Genomic DNA, 7196 nt, shown 5'->3' with positions numbered 1-7196 from the left:
TTAGCAGCATTTTCCCACGTTTGCGTTTTTTACACCCAAAAAAAATTTTTTTTTGCTCAAAAAAACGTCCTCATGCACACTGGACATTTTTACAGCTGCTGTTTTTGGCTTTTGACATTTTTTTCTACAGCCAGTAAACCCCCCAGCATGTTATCCTATGTGTCCATGCACACATAGACTGTAATCAACATTTCTTGGCTGGGATGTTTTTTGGCTGGAAAAAACCCCCAGAACTAGTGGGTTTCTAGAGGAGTTTTTTAGCTGTAAAAACACTCTAACGTTGAGAAACGCAGTAAATCGCTGTAAATCAGCGGTTTTGGACTGTTTTTTACTAGAAAAAAAAAAATTGGGGGGGGTTAATAAAAAACGAAAAAACACAAGCACGAAAAAAAGCAGGAAAACGCCGCTAAATGCTAATACAAAAACGCTGAAAAACGCACGTTTTTAACATGACTTTACACAGCTAACGTTACCAGCGTTATTAAAACGTCCCGTGTGCATGGAGCCTTACAGCTAAAAAAAACTCCTCTAGAAACCCACTAGTTCTGGGCTTTTTTTCCAGCCAAAAAACGCTGATAACAGTCTATGGGTTCATGTACACTGCAGCTGATGAACTCAGGTGTAGGAGCTTTTCTGCGTTTTTTTTCAGCAGCCCCTGAACTCTCCCTAATGTTTTCCTATGTGTCCATGTACACTATGTCGTTTACAGGCAGTTGAGTTTACAGTCATTTTTTTTAAGGCACCAAACTTGCGTTCAGAAGATTTTATCAGCGTTTCAAACGCTTGTAAACATGGCTAACTGTGTTTAGAAGCGTTTTTTAACTGTTCCATATCCAAATGCTTTCCAGAGCCTTTTTTCATCATCAGAAATGCATGCAAAGCGTTTTCCATGTATTCAAATGGACCCGGTACACCAGTGCAGTCAGTTCCAGGTTTTGCGTGAAGGAAAAAAATGGTAGAACGTGCTGCATTATGCTCATGATGGGATCCATAGTGAATACAATCAGAAAAGACAAGTAATCTCAGCACATACTGCTCTCTCTGCTTCTGCTCTCTCTATTTCTCTCAAAATGTCTGAAATAGTTAATTTTTTTACTGTTTTTCAGTGCATTCTAGGCATTTTGGAAGGTCTCCCGAGGTTATCTTAACCACCTTTTGCCCGCCCTATAGTAAAAGGACAGGCGCAAGGTGGTTCTCTCGTTCTGATAGGACGTCATATGACATCCTACCAGACTCACTGCGCATGCACAGCTCAGGAAGCACACAGCGTGGCGATCGCCGGTGCGCTGTGTCCCTCGGACACAGCGGATCACGGAAAGAGCCGAAGATGTCGGCTCGTTCATGTGATCAGTGGAGTGAATTAATGGGTAGTGTTGATCCGTTCCCCCGGGATGGAGATAATGATATTTTTCATATGGACATGGTTAAAGGTCTCTGTTTAGGAGATAAACAGGCTTTTCCATGGTATGAGGGAGATCCTGCGTGGGACCAGAAATACATGACCAAAGGTGGACAAAATTGGTTAGAGTTTGCTCCTCTTTGGTTTCATAGACAAAATGGGAAACAAAAGAAAGCCAAAGTTAGAAATATAAATGCAACAAAAATACATGCATTGGAGTCAGAAATAGACAGACCCACACACCCTCTCATGCCATCTCCTCCCCCATATGTCCCACAGCCCACGAAACTCTATCCATCTCTTACTGAGGAGGACATTGATTTTCTAGCCGGACAATATGCAGTCCACAATCCCACTGCACCTCCACTCACTTGTTGAAAAATCCACTAGTCCAGGCTCTCTGCTGTTTAGAGTAGCTAATGGTCTAGGTATAACAGACATCCTAAGTCCATCACACACCCGTAAAAATACCCAATATGGTATTGATTCCAATACACAACAGATGCCCTTCATGACAATAGGAGACAATCTATTAAAGAAACCAATTGAGATAGAAGACATAAATAGGATTGTCAAACACTGTCCAAGACCTACTGTTTCTTCATTGGCTACAGTGAGCTATTTGAAGAAAGCATGTAAAGGTAAAAATTACACACAAGAGGACATGCGTCTTATCCTCGATGGAATATTGGGACAAACTTCCCCTTGGAATTGGGGTAATGTTAGGACCATATCCAATGTTAGAAGCAGGTGGCACTACTGCCACAAATTATCAATTAAACACAGAAGATGGAAGAAACAATATGTGGAGAGAGATCACTGAAGAAATGGAAAGAGCTTTCCAATCTAGATCCTCCCTCCCTACCGCAGTAGCCTGCAAGCAAAAATCAGGAGAAACTGTGTTAGATTTTTGGAAAAGGTTTAATGAGACATGGACACAAGAGGCAAGACTGACATTGCAAGACACCATGCATAGTCTACTGATTCAGACTTTCCTGTCCAATCTAAAACCCAGTGTCATGTTAACTGTAAAACAGATGATTTCTGAATGGCCCACTTGTACCAGAGAACAATTTCAATTGAAATTGACTGAGAAAGATGCTGCCGGATGTCTCGAGATACCCAAGGCGGTTGCCACTCATTTTCAGGAAGGTCCCTTTCCCCGGATAAACCCACAGTACAAGAGAAGGGGTGGTTTTAATGACCGAGGTAGAGGCCGGGTTAGGGGACGAAGAGGGGATAATAGGGGACGGGACACGGGTTGTTTCAATCGTGGAGCTGAGAATCATTGGAGAAGTCAGTGTCCATATGAAACTCAGGACCGCGCCCAACATAACCCCTCCCAAGGCCAACCACAAAGGGACCTGCCACAGCAGAATGTGAGGTTTCCTATCTCTTAGCAGACGCAATCACAAAACAAATTAAGGTGCCCAGAAGGTGGTATCCCAGCATTCCCACTTGTCTCTCACTCTTATAAGGAACAACCGCTTGTATCCTTACATGTACACGGAAGACTCCTCCCATTTTTACTGGACTCCGGCGCGACTCGCTCGAGTCTGAGTGAGGATTATTATAAGGGAGAGATAATGAATGCTGAACCTTCTATGGGAATAAATGGGATACTTACCAAAACTTTTAAAACACCGCCTCTTCCAATTTTTGATCCCATACACGGGACCACTCTGCTAGACCACTCATTTAGAATCATACCCAATTGTCCAGTTAACTTGTTAGGGAGAGACCTCCTGGGAGAGTTGAACATCAACCTAAAATCCACAAGGAGAGGTGGAATTGTGGCCCAATCTGCCAAAATACCCATTATCCCTGCCATGACAATGATTACTAAAGATGACCCCTTATTTCCTGCTGGAACAATCAATGATAAAGTTTGGGCAGAAAGTTCCTTGGATGTGGGATTCATTTCCTGCACTCCATACAAGGCCACACTGAAACCATGGGCTCAACCTGTGTTTCACAAACAATACCCTTTGTCAAAAGAAAAGGAGGAAGGAATAGCGCCCATGGTGGAGCACTTTCTCAAGGAAGGAGTCCCTGAAGAGGTGATTTCACCATACAACAGCCCAATAAATCCAGTTAAGAAGCCGGACGGCTCTTACAGATTTGTGCAGGACCTGAGGGCCATAAATGATCTTGTGACTCCCATTGCCCCAATAGTGCCTGACGTACCGACACTCATTTCCTCCATCCCAGCTGATGCTGAGTTTTTCACAGTGATTGATTTAACAAATGCATTTTTTGCAATGCCTGTTGCTAAGGAGACACGCCCAATTTTTGCTTTCAATTTCAGAAATAAGCCTTACCTGCTGTAGGTTACCGCAAGGGTATGTAGATTCGCCTGTGGTCTACTCTGTTGTCCTCCAGGCCACCCTCAAGCCATGGACTCCTCGCCATGGTTCAGTTTTGGTTCAATGCGCAGACGATCTGCTTCTTTGTAGTGTTAGTCGGGCAGCCAGCCAGGTGGACAGTGTAGATCTCATGAACTGGTTATGTGAATGTGGTCATAAAGTGTCTAAGAAAAAGTTACAATGGTGTCAGGAAACTGTTGAATACCTTGGTTTTGTTCTCACAAAAGGTGAAAGGAAAGTCAGTCACAAAAGAGCTGCGGCTCTTATGGGTCTGCCCCGCCCATTGACCAAGAAAGACATGCTCACCTTTCTTGGCATGATTGGTTACTGCCGCCAATGGATACCTGACTGTTCCTACTATGACAATATTTTGAGACAAGCCACAAGTTCAGAAATGTCAGATCTTGTGAAATGGTCAGATGAAATGTGCAATGCTTTTGTGTACCTGAAAAATGCTATGGTAATAGCCCCTGGTCTTATTCTGCCCGTATATGATCAAATGTTTCATCTGTATGCTAGGGAAAATTGTAAAACTATGGCAGGAGTCCTGGCTCAGGAGCATGGAGGTAAACTCCGCCCTGTTGCTTTTTTCTCAAAAATGGTTCCGGTACAGGTTCAAGGCATGCCTGCGTGTCTCAGGGCGCTAGCATCATGCGCGATGGTGGTCCAAATGGCTACGTCACTCACTCTGGGACATGAGACCACCTTACATACCACCCACAATGTGTCTATTCTACTCAAGAATATACATACCCAACACATGTCAGCCCAAAGACTTAGTGGATATGAGGTTATACTGTTGTCAAACCCCAAGTTGAGAATAAAATATACCTCTCCCACTTCAGGTCCAGCTCCAATTTTAAATGCCTTATTAGGCTTAAAAGGAGAGCAGGATGAAGTTGTTCCACAGCATGATTGCCTGGAATTGATTCATCAGGACACCTCCCCAAGGCAGGATATGTCTTCTGTGGCTCTTCCAGAGGCACAAAATGTTTTTGTAGATGGCTCTTGCTCGAGACCTAATAACAATGTTTACCAGGCAGGATATGCGGTGGTGCAGTTGCCAGATAAAGTACTTGATGCAAAACCCATCCCATATCAGTCAGCTCAGGCCGCTGAGCTGCTTGCCCTCACTAGAGCATGTCAGCTCTTTGAGGGACAGGATGTAAATATTTACACAGATTCCAGATACACATTTGGCGTGTGCCACGATTTTGGAATAATTTGGGAAAAGAGAGGATTTATAGCAGCAGATGGAAAATCCATCTCACATTCATCTCTGGTGAAGGCTTTACTCAAAGCCATACAACTGCCAAGATCCCTTGCCATCCTACACTGTAAGGAACACACAAATGAACAAACTGATATTGCAAAGGGAAATGCTCTAGCTGACAAAATAGCAAAAGAGACGGCCCTTACCCAACCTTCCATGATCCAGATGCCAATGCTCATCCCTGAAATGCCACTGTTGGATCAAACATTGCAGGATTTACAGACATATGCAACCTCCAAAGATATTAAGCAGTGGAATGCAGCTGGTGTGACCAAAGATCCACAAACTGGACTTTGTGTCACAGAGGGGAGACCATGTATTCCAGAAGCTAGTGCACCTCTGTTCATCTCACAGTATCATGGAGTAGGTCACAGGGGATGGCAGGTTACATGTGAACTGCTGGACAATGATTTTTTCATCCCTGGCCTCCCCTCTTTGGTAAAGTCATATGTGTCTAGATGCATTACATGCATAAGGAACAACCCAAACAATCCTCACAAGGCAGGACATGAACACCTGACATACCCATCAACACCTTTTACCCACCTACAGGTAGACTTTACACACATGCCAAAGGTAGGGAAAAGACAGGAATATCTTTTGGTAATTGTGGACATGTTTAGCCGCTGGGTAGAGATCTTTGTAACCACAAAAGAAGATGCCCAAACGGTAGTGAAGATCCTCACACAGGAAATTATTCCCAGGTGGGGATGTCCCCTCCAGATTAACTCTGACAACGGCCCAGCATTTGTGGCCAAAGTATGCCAGGGTTTGGTGAAAACACTCAAGATTGAGTGGAAGTTTCACATTCCTTACCACCCCCAGAGCTCAGGTATAGTGGAAAGGATGAATAGGACCATTAAGGATAAAATTAGAAAAGCTACTGAAGGTACCTATGCAAACTGGAAGAAAGTACTGCCTGCAGTTTTGGCAGCGATAAGGATGACTCCTTCTACGAAGACAGGTTATTCCCCCTTTGAGGTTCTAATGGGTAGGCCCTTTCCCACTCCCTAGGCCAGACAGCCACTCATGGTGGAAAGAGGGGACTTAGAATTGATTCAGGAGGAATATGTGAGAAAACTTATTGAAACTTTGGATAAAGTTGAAAGAAATGTTGCTCGCACTTTTCCTCTTTCTTCACAGGAACCAACTCACTCTTTCCAAGTCGGGGACCATGTGGTGATACAAGCCCTCCATAGGAATCGGAAGCAAGAGTATCCCTTTGGACCCCCCAATTCTGTGATCGCTGTCACCAGGACCGCTGTCCTGACTGAGGATTCCAAGGCCTGGATCCATGCCAGTCGTGTGAAAAAGGTGAATCAAGTCCTTAAGAAGCAAGACAAAGACACAGATACAGAAGAAGAAAAAGGAAGTGAAGCCGGTGTAAAAGTCTTTGAAGAAGATGACCTTTCTTATGCTCTCACAGAACTCTGGGCAGACATTTTGCTTCCTCATACTAGCAACCCTGATTGTGTTCCTCCCAGTATGGACAATACAGTGGGGATCGAAAGTTTGGGCACCCCAGCTAAAAATTTGCATTAATGTGCATAAAGAAGCCAAGGAAAGATGGAAAAATCTCCAAAAGGCATCAAATTACAGATTAGACATTCTTATAATATGTCAACAAAAGTTAGATTTTATTTCCATCATTTACACTTATAAAATAACAGAAAACAAAAAAATGGCGTCTGCAAAAGTTTGGGCACCCAGCAGAGTTAATATCTTATACTTCCCCCTTTGGCAAGTATCCCTGCTTGTAAACGCTTTTTGTAGCCAGCCAAGAGTCTTTCAATTCTTGTTTGAGGTATCTTTGCCCATTCTTCCTTACAAAAGTCTTCGAGTTCTTTGAGATTTCTGGGCTGTCTGTCACGCACTGCTCTTTTAAGGTCTATCCATAGATTTTCAATTATGTTGAGGTCAGGAGATTGTGAAGGCCATGGCAAAACCTTCAGTTTTGGCCTCTTGATGTAATCCCCCGTGGATTTCGAGGTGTGTTTAGGATCATTATCCATTTGTAGAAGCCATCCTCTCTTTAAATTCAGCTTTTTGACAGATGGCATCAAGTTACCATCCAAAATTTGCTGAAATTTTATTGAATCCATTTTTCCTTCTACTCGTGAGATGTTCCCTGTGCCACTGGCTGCAACACAACCCCAAA

The sequence above is a fragment of the Staurois parvus genome, unplaced genomic scaffold (assembly GCF_062004578.1).
Source record: "Staurois parvus isolate SC_StPar_1 unplaced genomic scaffold, SC_StPar_1.0 ptg000229l, whole genome shotgun sequence".
NCBI classification, from domain to species: domain Eukaryota; kingdom Metazoa; phylum Chordata; class Amphibia; order Anura; family Ranidae; genus Staurois; species Staurois parvus.
Note: the sequence above shows the minus strand (reverse complement) of the source record.